The sequence below is a fragment of the Ranitomeya imitator genome, chromosome 1 (assembly GCF_032444005.1).
Source record: "Ranitomeya imitator isolate aRanImi1 chromosome 1, aRanImi1.pri, whole genome shotgun sequence".
NCBI classification, from domain to species: domain Eukaryota; kingdom Metazoa; phylum Chordata; class Amphibia; order Anura; family Dendrobatidae; genus Ranitomeya; species Ranitomeya imitator.
Genome location: NC_091282.1, coordinates 1,208,766,754 through 1,208,778,587, shown reverse-complemented (window position 1 = coordinate 1,208,778,587; position 11,834 = coordinate 1,208,766,754). Strand labels below are relative to the sequence as shown.

The 11,834-nt window shown below is 46.7% G+C and overlaps 1 long non-coding RNA gene across 1 annotated transcript; it reads right to left on the bottom strand.

Annotated features, from left to right (window-relative positions):
• Positions 1-2,306: 2,306 nt before the first annotated feature.
• LOC138657278 (uncharacterized) lies at positions 2,307-11,354 on the bottom strand. Its single transcript, XR_011317030.1, has 3 exons — positions 11,241-11,354; positions 10,576-10,717; positions 2,307-2,937 (listed from the first exon to the last, which is right to left on the bottom strand). It is a non-coding gene; the product is annotated as an uncharacterized lncRNA (long non-coding RNA).
• Between the last annotated feature and the right edge of the window lie 480 nt (positions 11,355-11,834).

Here is an 11,834-nt window from a genome sequence, read left to right as displayed (position 1 = left end):
TTGCTGCAGGGAAGATATGAATAATGGTGTTTAAAATAAAGATTTATCTCCTCCCCCCACCCTCTGTGCGCCCCCCGCTGTTCAGAAAATACTCACCCGCCTCCCTCGTTGGCCGGTGCTGCTTCCTCTCCTGGCCGCAGCTTCTCCTGTATGCGGTCACGTGGGGCCGCCGATTACAGTCATGAATATGCGGCTCCACCTCCCATAGGGGTGGAGCCGCATATTCATTACTGTAAATGAGCGGCCCCACGTGACCGCATACAGGAGAAGCTGCGGCCAGACCAGGAAGCAGCACCGGCCAACGAGGGAGGCGGGTGAGTATTTTCTGAACAGCGGGGGGTGGGGGGCGCACAGGGGGTGGGAGATAAATCTTTATTTTAAACAATATTATTCATATCTTCCCTGCAGCAAACGCTGCTCAGGGAAGATATGAATCGCAGCTTCAGCACCAGATGCTGGTACATGTGGTACCCAGCACGGTGCGTGTGGTACCCAGTGGGCACACGTGTGCCACGTGAAGACACGGATAACTCCAGTACCGTTTTTGTACGGTACTGGAATTATCTGGATGTGTGAAACCGGCCTTAGACATGTGCTAACACCATTTTCTCAAACTCTTGTTCTGTAAAGTTCTTGTAACCCTTCCACGTTCTATTTGACCTTTCTAATGTGCATCTACAACCCCCATGTTATGAAACCTGTCACCTACGTGCCATACATTGACCTTGGATCTATGTATATACCATTTCCTATATTCTATACTTACAACTTGTTTGTATACTTTTTTTCTTCCCATCTGTTTTCATGTAATCCACTGTATTCTATGAATCAACATGTTGCAACCAAGAAGCTGTGTATATCTCCAATTGTGTGACCACCAGAATAAATTCTACACTTTAGCGTGACCCGAGTGTGCAGTGAATATTTTACAATATTTTGGGAGCCCAGTCATGTGTCACTAGCACCTCATCGAATTCAGTGTGGACTCCAAACATGGCTGTATCTGCAATATGTGGAGCTGCCATTGTGAATGGTCGCATTCCCTCTCCATGTATTGTACCCTGCTGATGTGGAGATGGCTGCCACTTCTGTATGGCCAATGTGCGCCAACCACCTCTTCTCCTTGGATGTACATGGCCTGAACGACTGTTGGTTTGATGGCAAAAGGGCCATTACAGGGATCACTACACGCTATAAACCTGTGGTCCTTGTAAATTAATCTTGGTTTTCCTGTTGTCAGACCTATGATTTACCTTACATGATATGTGGGTGTAACTGGCATATATAGTGCCTTCCGAAAGTATTCGGCCCCCTGGAACTTTTCAACCTTTTCCCACATATCGTGCTTCAAACATAAAGATACTAAATGTAAAACTTTTGGTGAAGAATCAACAAGTGGAACAATTGTGAAGTTGAACGAAATGTATTGGTTATTTTACATTTTTGTGGAAATTCAAAAACTGAAAAGTGGGGCGTGCAATATTATTTGGGTCCTTTAACTTAATACTTTTGTTCTGTCTTCATACACGTTGATACGGTGTGTGATCCGACATACGGCATAAACCACTTCTGTCTCCCAAATAAGCAGACTGTTCTCTGTAGTCTAACTTGTTTATTGGTAAACATGAGCGCGGTAAAACTATAAGAATACAAATGATTTGTATAAGTATTGGGCAAATAATAACATGACTGCAACTAACAGGGAAAGCATACAGGATGATGCAACTTCTAAATATAACGCCATACAGCAGGTAACTGATATGGAAATTTGGGTTGGATAAATCTACCCGTGTGTGCTGCGGCCGCTCCCAATTATTTTTGAGCCCTCAAGAATGAGTCTGACGTGGTGACAGCTTGACATTCAATCAAAGACTGAGTATTTATTTCCTGATACATAGTTTTTATAATAACATAGAAAGGAGTGGTTTGGGCGGTTAGTTAATTAACATACAATTCAGTTATTGGTTATCTGATATATATATGGAATATTGTGATTAATGCGCATATGACTGCTGATTATGCAACTAAAATGTAGCTCTCGGTATGTAGGGCAAAGTTGAGACATCTGACCAGGACTTAATACATTTGGCACTGTTGATCGGCCATTTCAGAAGACTCAGCGGTATCAGTCCCGAACATCTGGTCCAACTTCCCGTTTTTAAGGTGTTTGAGACATAGCGGAAAGTACCGAGCACAATCTGGCCTAGCTCATGTGGTAAAATTGAGCAATTGATTATAAAGTAGCTGAGTAGGTAGTTATATATTTGCTTTTGTGTAAGTATATGTGATTTAAAGGAATAATATATATATATATATGATTTAAAGGAGTATATATGGTTTAAAGGAGTATACATGCAAGTGAGATCTACATGATATACATATTTCTATCACAAGCCCTCCTTAGATATCACTTGCCCTAAGCCTAGCCTCCTGTCCCAAAGTGCTGCAACTCTTTTGTGCTGCCGGCGAACTGACGAAAGCCTAATGCCTACGCCCTACACCGTACAGACTTTCGCAATGGGCGATCAGGAGATCTGTCCCTAAACGGGGGTAGAAACATGCATGGTCTCATATTGGCAACTCGGTTCGATCAGTTCCACATATTCGTCATCAGGATTGGAGGAGCCATCAGGTGGGTGAATCTGAATTCGGATAGGTTCGTCCAGGAGGAGATGCGGCATCAGGTTTGTTGTTTCCTTGACTGACTTTTCCATCATCAGGATCATTCTGGCTTAGGCGTATCTTCTGGTGCGGGAGCCTTCTTGCAGTGCGATGCGTGGATCCAAGTGGGTCTTCCCTCTAGTTTCACAGAGGTTGGTGTCGTCAGCAGCAATTGGAAGGGACCGTCAAATCTGGGGTCGAACGTTCTCCTCACAAACTTCACCAACACCCAGTCTCCTGGTTTCAGGGAGTGTGAACCGGGTACCGATCCTGGATCTGGTAATGAAGAGAAAACTCGAGTATGGACATTAGCAAGTTTTTTGGTCAACTGAATTACGTAAGCAGACAAAGTATCATATTGCATTGTCAACTGCTGGGGGAAGAATACCCCTAACCGAGGGCTGGGCCCCAAACAGAATCTCATGAGGTGACAACTTTTCTGGGCCCCGGGGAGTGTGCCTGACACTAAACAGTGCGATGGGGAGTGTTTCGTGCCATGGTTTGCGTGTCTCTTGGGCAACTTTTAGCATCCTGTTTTTTGAGTGTCCCATTCAGTCGACTTTCCCGCTACTCTGGGGGTGGTAGGGAGTGTGTAGGCCTAAGTCTGACCCTACTGCTGACCAGATCTCCCTTGTGAGGTTTGCTGTGAATGCGGGCCCCTGATCACTCTATCACTTCTGGGACCCCGTATCTGCACACGATCTCTGAGAGTAGCTTCTTTGCAGTAGTCTTTGCTGACTGATTCCTCACTGGGAAAGCTTCTGGCCATCCTGAAAATACGTCCACGACCACAAGGGCATATTCGAATCCTCCACTTGGCGGCATTTGGATGTGGTCTATCTGGATCCTCTGGAAGGGGTACAGCGGTCTGGCGAGATGTGTGGGAACTTTCTCCATTCTTCCAGGGTTGCATTTGCCGCAGGTCAGACAGCTGCTAGTGAACTTGGCTGTTAGGGTGGAGATCCCTGGAGCGAACCAGTAAGCACCAATCAGATCATTCATCTGTGTCTTTGATCTGTGTGTGGGCCCATGTGCCCACTGGACCACCATAGGGTACATGCTTTGGGGTAAACAGGGTTTGTAGTCCATTGAGTATACCCGTCCTTCTTGATGTGTTGCACCCTTCCGCATCCAATTCTCCTTCTCCTTTGGGGCTTGTTCTTGCAACTTCTTGAATAGATCCCAAGACGTAATCTCATCTGGTGTCTTGTCCTCAGTTGCCACGTAGTAGCCGTCCGGCTCTACGACCTCTCCCATTTCTCCATACGGTCTTCCTTTGGCGGCTTTTTTGGCTGCCATATCCGCCGTGTTGTTGCCCCGTGCCTCTACTGTGTTCAGTTTTCCATGTGCTTTGACCTTCAGTACTGCCACCATTTTTGGGAGTTGGAGTGCAGTGCGCTCAGTAGGTCTTTAATAGCTCCATGATGCTTTACGGTTGTTCCGCTTGCTATGATGAAGTCTCTTGCAGCCCAGATGGGTCCGAAGTTGTGTGCTATGCCATGCGAATACCTTGAAAATCGGTGTAAATGTTCAGTTTTGCCTTCTGCAATCTGGCAAGCCTTCGTCAGCGCTATCAGTTCTGCTTCTTGGGCTGACAGGCTAGGTGGCAGACTCCTGGACCACAGGATTTCTTGATTGCTGGTCACTGCACATCCCGTGTGAAATATTCCTTCATCATCTGCAAATCTGGAGCCATCTACATAGGGGATCAACTCTGGGTTGGCCAGTGGCTCTTCTGCCACATTGGGTAGTCCTGCTGTTTCCTGTTGCATGATGCTGAAACAATCATGATCATCCGGTCGGAGCAAATCCAGATCCTTGTGGAAGGTATCATGCAGATTTTGATCTGGAGGGTCCATATCTGTATCCCCCTTGGGAGTGGGAGTAGAGTGGCTGGATTGAGGACTGTACATCTGGAGATGGTGACGTTGTCAGGCAGTAGTAGGGAGCACTGTAGACGAAGATGTCTTGCGGTGGAGAGATGTTTTGGCTGGGTTTGATTGAGAATTGCTGAGATGTCATGCGGAGCCAGGATTTCCAGTGGATGTCCAAGAATGATGTCAGCTGTTTTGTCCAGGAGGGCGTGTGCTGCAAATACTGCTCTCATGCAGGAGGGGGCTCCCCTTGCGACTGGATTCAGGCGAGCTGAAAAATAGCCTAGAGGTCTCTGTCTTCCCCCGTGAGTCTGTGTCAGGACTCCAGTAGCATGGCCTTCTTTCTCCATCAGGTAGAGACTGAATGGCTTCTCGTAGTCAGGTAGGCCTAGCGCTGGCGCTGAGACTACCGAGTCTTTTAGCTTCTTGAACAAACTGAAGGCCACATCTGTTAGCAGGAACGGGGTTACGTTAACGCAGTCATACAGAGGTTGCATTAGGACTGAGGCATCAGGGATCCAGGTTCTGCAGTATGATACTAGACCAAGAAAAGCTTGTAGTGCCTTTGGAGATGTTGGGGGAGCCATCCTTTCCACTGTGGTCTTCCGGTCATCTGTCAGGTGTTTAGTCTGGTGAGCAATGCAGTGCCCAAGGAATGTAACTCGCTTCAGACACCACTGGACTTTGTTCTTTGAGACCTTGCAGTGTTACGCCAGGTAGAGTAGGAGAGACACAGAATGTGCTTTACAAGTGTCAAAGTCAACTGCACAAAGGAGTAGATCGTCCACGTATTGTAGCAGGGTCACTTCTGCATGTTCTGTGATCCAGTTGGCGAGAACTGTGGACATTGCTTTGGTGAATTGCGAGGGGCTGTTCTGGGCCCCCTGGGGCATCACCGCCCATGTGTACTGTGCCCCCTGATGCGTGAAGGCAAACAGGAACTGGTCGTCTGGATGGAGGGGAACACTGAAGAAAGCATTTGCCAGGTCGATCACTGTGAACACTGTTGCTGTGGAAGGCACATTTGAGAGCAGGGTGTGTGGATTCGGCACAATTGGAGTTTCAAATACTGTAGCGTCATTCACCGCTCTTAGGTCATGTACCATTCTGAACTTGGCTGGCTCTCCTTTTACAGTCTTTTTCTTGACAGGGAAAAGTGGGGTATTGCAAGGAGGAGAGGTGCCGGGGACAACGACCCCTATTTCCAGGAACACCTTCAATTGGTCTGAGACGGCTTGACTGTGCGATGGACAAGGGATACTGGGACTTACGAGGATATGGAGTACCTGGCTTGAGCGATACCCGCACCGGGGCAACCTGAAGTTTTCCCACATCTTGGGGTCCTTTAGACCATAGACTTTCTGGTACTACGTCCAGTACCTCCTTGGGTAGGCCTTTATGGGTTGTTTGAGGTTCCTGTAAGGCTGCCAGCATGACTGACTCTTCCTGGGTCAGAGGTGAAGAAAGGGTCACGGTCCCATCTTCCTAGAACACTATGGTTGCTTTTAGTTTCTGTAGAAGGTCTGCCCCCAGTAGGTTGAGTGGGCAGGTTCTTGACACCACAAACTGGGATAGGATAGAGTGTCCTGGCTGAATGCACATGCTCAGAGGCTTTGTAAGCTGAGAATTTCTGACTTGACCGTCGATGCCTACGCAAGACACAGAGGATTCTGATAGGCAGGTAGGGTCAAGGAGTTCCACATGTCTCATCACACTTCTGGCTGCACCAGTGTCCACAAGAAAAGACCTGACAACGCCATCCACGTTCAGGGTAATTTGAGGGGTTGGTCCTGCTGAAGGGGTTTTGCATGTCAGGAGCGTGGTGTCTTGCGGACCTGGCTTGCCCCTGTCCTATGGATGGGGCGCTTCACTGTCCACCTTGTCTGCTCCTCAGCTTGCTCCTCTGGGCAGGGTCTTGGGTTGTGATGGAGCTCTGCACCGGCTCTGGTAATGACCCAATTTGCCGCAGTTGAAACATCTGACGTTCCTTCTGTCTCGGTATTGCGGTGGCTCTTCAGAGTCTATGGCCGCCATAAGGGGTGTTGTCTTCCGCACTCCTGGTTGGGACTCGATCCCTTTGGCTACAGTGAGCAGGGTGTCCATTGCTATTGACCTGTACTCGGGCCTAGCCACTATCAGTGGCTTCTTGATTGGTTCTCTGAGTCCATGCACAAAGGCCTGTGCCAACATCTGTCTGTGTATCTGATCATGAATGGTGAAGCCCAGGTCCTGGAAAACCTGCATTACTCTGCCATGGAATTTCTCCACAGTCTGTCTTCTCCTGACTCATATCATGTAAGCTGAGGGCCTGTCCAGCCAGCCTGCCTTTGGCCCAGTCTCTGAGTTGTTCAATCAGCTTCGGACCTGACTCCCAGGCATGTACGTCTAAGTCTGCTGAAAGCTTGAAGTGTTATTTCATGATTGGCCAGAAGGCATCACCTGCCTTTATCTCCATCACGGCCCACAGATCATTCCAGGTGGCTGCATATGTGCACTGGTTCTGCTGCATTCTTCTGTAGAATGGCATGGGGTGCATCTCTGGATCTGGAAGATTGTTGAGGATACTGGTCACCTGACTTGGGGTGAAGTGCACATAGTGTAATGGTGGTGCTTCTATCTGCCCCTGTCTCCTAGGTGCCCGTGGGTTTTTCTTTCTAGTACTGGGTAGCATGTATGAAGTCCCCTCTTCATCCTCAGAGGAATAGTTGTGAGAGTGCACTGGGGTCATGCAGTGGCTGATAAGTGGTCTTGGATATTGTCTTTTTGTGAGAGGATGTGTCCCCACCCTGCTGAGGCTGTGGAGGATTATAGTTCCATTGTGGTGTGAACGTTGGCTGCTCTGACCGGGGATACTGATCACCATCTGATGGTGATGCCTGTGTCTTCCCCCCCCCCCCCTCCCGTCCCCGAGCTGCCTGCTGCGGCTTGGGGGGTGCCTTCTACTGGGGGATCTCCACCTTCCTCCCCCGATACCATGACTGTTAGAGGCTGGGCTGTATTGGGAACATAGAATGTGCCTTGTGCTGTGAGCACTGGATACAGGGACACCACACTGCCTGGACTCGACACCTGCCCGACAGGCAGCAGATCAGGAGAAGGAGAGTGTGACACAGAATGAGATATGAGGTGCGCAGAAAGCGGAGATGAAGGGTGGGAGGGATTAACTGAGTGAGGAAAAGACGGGTGATTTAGGAGAGAGAGAGAGAGCGAGAGAGCGAGAGAGCGAGAGAGCGAGAGAGCGAGAGAGCGAGAGAGGAGTTGATGAAAGGCGTATAGGAGGAGGAGGTGCGGAATAATGAAGGGTGAGGAAGAGAAAGGGGAGGAGAAAGGTGGAGAAGAAAGAGGAGGAGGAGAGGGCAGTGCAGAAGACGGAGAGGAAAAAGATGGAGGAGAAAGACAAGAAGAGAATTCCTTCTTTGATGCAGCCCGTGCCGGCATCGTCAGAGTAACAGTGCCATCTCCCTATACCAAGTTTGGGCGGGGCACACCACATGCTGAGCAAGTCTCCCTGTACAATGGATTTTGCTGGGTGCAGACTGCACACACCCAATATTTTTCATCCCCATATGGGGGAGGTGCTGATGGTTTTAACACCTTTCCCTACTTTGTACACATAAAAATCACTTCCCGACTCCTTCACATATCTTTCAGTGCTCCCCAAACGTTGTAAATCTGTAGCCACCTTATACCATACTGTTGCAGTGGGCAGCAAGTTAGTATCAACTAGCTTTCCTTTCTTTCTTTTTAAGACATCATGCCACTCTGCAGCTCTAAGCCTGCCTCGCTGATGGATTTCATGAGCTGCCTGTAATTCTTCACATATCTGACACCTTCGTGCTCTGCTATTATTTGAGGAGCCGTTTTCTCATCAGGAAGCAAAAGGCTCTCCTGTTGCTTGGCCAATCTATTCCCCATTGCAAAAAGAGAAATAAAAAACACAACAATAAAAATCTCAAGGAGGTTAAATATATAAAAACACGAAAAATAGAAAAAGGGTTCTTTCATGTTTTGATTTCAACATCTTGCATCAATTTTTTGAAAGCTCCATCAAAAAAACTGGGTACACGATCCAAAACTCAGGATCTTCACAGAAAAGGAAGATAAATAAATAAATAAATAAAAACCCCTTTTAAACAAAAAAGTGAAGAGGCAGAAAAGAAAAGAGACTTTGAAAAACTTACAAAAAAGAGTCTAAAGACTTAAAAATGCAACAAAAAAAACAGAAAATAAAATTAAAATGGCTTCTCCTCTCCCCCCCCCCCTTTTCTTTTTCTCCGTACTCTGCGCTCAAATGCAGTCAGAGACACACTTCCCCTTTTTATCAGCAGCTGCTGTTTACCCAAAAATCACGTATGTCACATCAAAAATGATAGATATCATTTAGTTTCACCTCTTCAAATAAATGTTATACCATAGCCAGATATATGCAAAAACAGAAAGCTTAGCAACAAAAAGAGGAAAAAAAAGAAAAAAAAAAAAAAAAAAAACGGTGGTGACCGTGTGATTTACAATGCATATATTTCTCCTAACTGCATGGAGGAGGGGGAAGTTCTAAATAGAGAACAGACGGGGAGAGAGAGGAAAAAAAAAAAAACTCCTCAATTCTATGCAGTTAAGCAACAGTACGTGACATTAACAGACAAAGAACATTGACATCCAGGAGATTCGACACCCTCTTTATTATTTTGTGACACGTGCAGGGTGCGCTGGGAAACAGACTACTGCCAATCGCACTGAGCACACCTATGCCCGGGCCACCTGAGTGAGAAACACAACAGGTGTGAATTCTACCACTCCGGTCCGACCTATCTAACTAGATAGTCAGCACTACGGGAATCTGCAATATACCCTCTAAGTTATCACTACCCGTGCCTGGAGCCTGGGACCACCTGCCCGGGGACTACCTGTCCCTCCTATGCACGGGAATCCTGCAATAACTTATCGAGCGATTTGACTTCCTGCGGTCTGTTACCCAGCAACCACAAACAGTCACTGTTCCTTGCTTCTCCCGGATGTTACACAAACACAGAACATATAAACAGCAGACACCTTGACTTATATCCCAGGGTTTAGGTTCAGGCTCGGACTTTTTACACTACCTGGGAATGCGGTGGTGACCACACCTGACCGGCTAAAGGTACAGACCCGGACTGGGCACAGGGGACATTCAGGTAAGATGATAGAATTTTCTTACCTTACTCTGATGGAGCTGCAGTCTCCGTCCCGTGGGCCAAGGCCGTGTCCCGCACCCTCGTCTGTCCGGTCAGCAGGATCCCCTCCTGTGATATCTTCGTCCGGCCTCGCGGGGGCACCATTTGATATGGAAATTTGGGTTGATAAATCTACCCGTGTGTGCTGCGGCCGCTCCCAATTATTTTTGAGCCCTCAAGAATGAGTCTGACGTGGTGACAGCTTGACATTCAATCAAAGACTGAGTATTTATTTCCTGATACATAGTTTTTATAATAACATAGAAAGGAGTGGTTTGGGCGGTTAGTTAATTAACATACAATTCAGTTATTGGTTATCTGATATATATGGAATATTGTGATTAATGCGCATATGACTGCTGATTATGCAACTAAAATGTAGCTCTCGGTATGTAGGGCAAAGTTGAGACATCTGACCAGGACTTAATACATTTGGCACTGTTGATCGGCCATTTCAGAAGACTCAGCGGTATCAGTCCCGAACATCTGGTCCAACTTCCCGTTTTTAAGGTGTTTGAGACATAGCGGAAAGTACCGAGCACAATCTGGCCTAGCTCATGTGGTAAAATTGAGCAATTGATTATAAAGTAGCTGAGTAGGTAGTTATATATTTGCTTTTGTGTAAGTATATGTGATTTGAAGGAATATGTATATGATTTAAAAGAGTATATATGGTTTAAAGGAGTATACATGCAAGTGAGATCTACATGATATACATATTTCTATCACAACTGATAATCACATTTACTGTGTACTGGCTGCTATACAGTTAATCACACTATCACACCGTGTACAACATTACGTAGCAAGAACAGAGATAATGATCTTACCGGATAATCTTAACCGGAATGGCAAGTAAGTGAGGTAGTTCAACACAGCAGATTAACACGTGTGTCCAGGGAAATACAGAGAAATGGAGTTTCCCCTTCCCATGATACCTTGGTGAATCCCAGAATGCAACACTAATAATTACTGAAAAACACAGGTAATAAATTTAACCACCACTGGGTGGTGCTATAACACAGCAAAATCAAAACTATGGTATTAAACCTTTTTAAAGCTAGATACGAAACCCTGACCTTCGCTAGAATGGGCAGAACTACTTTGTTGTGTCACCTTTTGTTGAGATTACAGCTGCCAGTCACTTGGGGTATGTCTCTATCAGTTTTGTACATCGAGTGACTGAAATTCTTGCCCTTTCTTCCTTGGCAAACAGCTCGCGCTCAGTGAGGTTTGATGGAGATCATTTGTGAACAGCAGTTTTCAGCTCTTTCCACAGATTCTCGATTGGATTGAGGTCTGGACTCTGACTTGGCCATTCTAACACCTGGATACATTTATTTCTGAACCATTCCATTGTAGATTTTGCTTTGTGTTTGGGATCATTGTCTTGTTGGAAGACTAATCTCCGTCCCAGTCTCAGGTCTTTTGCAGACTCCAACAGGCTTAAATGTTGCCCAAGTACCCAGTGTAGGTGCCCCAATATGACACTTACCCACTGCATGATCTCGTATGTCTCCTAGGAGATGGTATTCCCACAGTGTTTGTTGCGGTTGCTGGTAGAAGCAATGGTTTGGGTCCTGTCCTCTCTGGAAATACAGCGTATCCCGTGATCAACTGCCCACCGCTCACTGCTGACTGGGGGGCCCAGGACGTCTGGTCATCTCTGCGAATGCCCAGCGGTAAGTAAATCCTCAGGAACATGGTGGTATCATTGTACGTGTCTGAGCAGTGACAATGTTCTCCTGTCTCCTCACAGGGCTGGGCTGTTCTACCGTGTTGTCTCCATAGGCGGCCGCTCAGTTTGCAGCGCAAATATTTGGCCTGAACGATCATCTGGTTTGGTCTAAGCTGCGCTCTTTACTCTGAATACGTGGATTTCCCTCAAGCAAGCAGATGCAAAGCTGAGACCGTGTAGCACGTAACGGCTCGTCATAACACGGAGTCTCAAATATGGCAGAATTAGAATTCAAGCACTTTTGACCTACTATTTATTATTATTATTTATTGTTATGCATATATTTATAGTACATGTGATGGTTATAGGGACACCAAACGTGGGTTATACTGGTTTTGTAATAAATGAATT